This window comes from Oryzias melastigma, linkage group LG23 (assembly GCF_002922805.2).
Source record: "Oryzias melastigma strain HK-1 linkage group LG23, ASM292280v2, whole genome shotgun sequence".
NCBI classification, from domain to species: Eukaryota; Metazoa; Chordata; class Actinopteri; order Beloniformes; family Adrianichthyidae; genus Oryzias; species Oryzias melastigma.
The window spans coordinates 22,709,349-22,710,266 of NC_050534.1; the positions used below are offsets into that span (position 1 = coordinate 22,709,349).

The 918-nt window shown below is 45.6% G+C and overlaps 1 long non-coding RNA gene across 1 annotated transcript in view; it reads left to right on the forward strand.

Moving 5' to 3' along the window:
• Positions 1-918, forward strand: part of LOC118598077 — a 16,465-nt gene that overhangs the window by 14,566 nt on the left and 981 nt on the right. The window lies entirely within an intron of this gene.

The following is a 918-nucleotide window of genomic DNA, read 5'->3' on the forward strand; positions in this document are numbered from 1 at the left end:
GGGTCCTCCATCAGGATGTGACAAACCGACACTTTTCTGAGCTTTAGTTTTCCTTATGGATGATCCTCAGAACCTGTTCTGTCTCTGACCTCCTCAAGATGTTCCTCACCAGAACCGGTCCGTTTACAGTCTCTGCCCGGCTGAGGTCAAACCTCAAACGGCTGCAGCGAGATGAAAGTTTACTGAAGAACTGCAAGAAAGAAAAGCAACTGCAGGAGACGGCAGCTTCAAGTAAAGCAAAGGAGCTGCAGCTCCCTCTGGTGTTCATCCCAGGAATTACACACCAGAACCAGAACACAAACAGAACCCGACACGTCCACCTGAACCACCTCCACCTGCCGCCGTCTGCCTGCAGACGTGAGGAGCTCTGTGGAAAAAGGCGGTAAGACGCTGGGACAGCGGGGTGGGGGTGGGGGGCATTCATAACGGCTGCAGTGATTCAGAGCTAAATTTAGCTCAGGAAGTCTGGGCGGGGCTTGTATTCTCACCAGAGGTATTATTGCGGCGGTGATGTCAGCGACCCGCCGCCAAACTGGAACGGGAGAACAGTGAAGACATTGAGTAATAACACGTTTACAACATTTTTAAAACGTAAATTTTTAACATATCATGAATAATAAAAGGCAGGAATATTATTCAGAATAAATCAACTTAAACCTTAAATAACTTTAATATTTTACTCTACATAAAAATATATTTTGTCAAAATTATACAAGTTAGAAATGAGCACAAGATAACATCGGGTCATTAATAACAATAAGATCAAATTACCTGGAGGGCCGGATCCGGCCCCCGGGCCTTGACTTTGACAGTTCAGCGGTTAAAGTTCCTCTGAAGTTGGTCTCCAAAATAAAAGCCTCAGATGTAAACAGTTTTTCTGGTGATGAAATCAGGTGAGTCCAGTCACTTCCTGTCCGG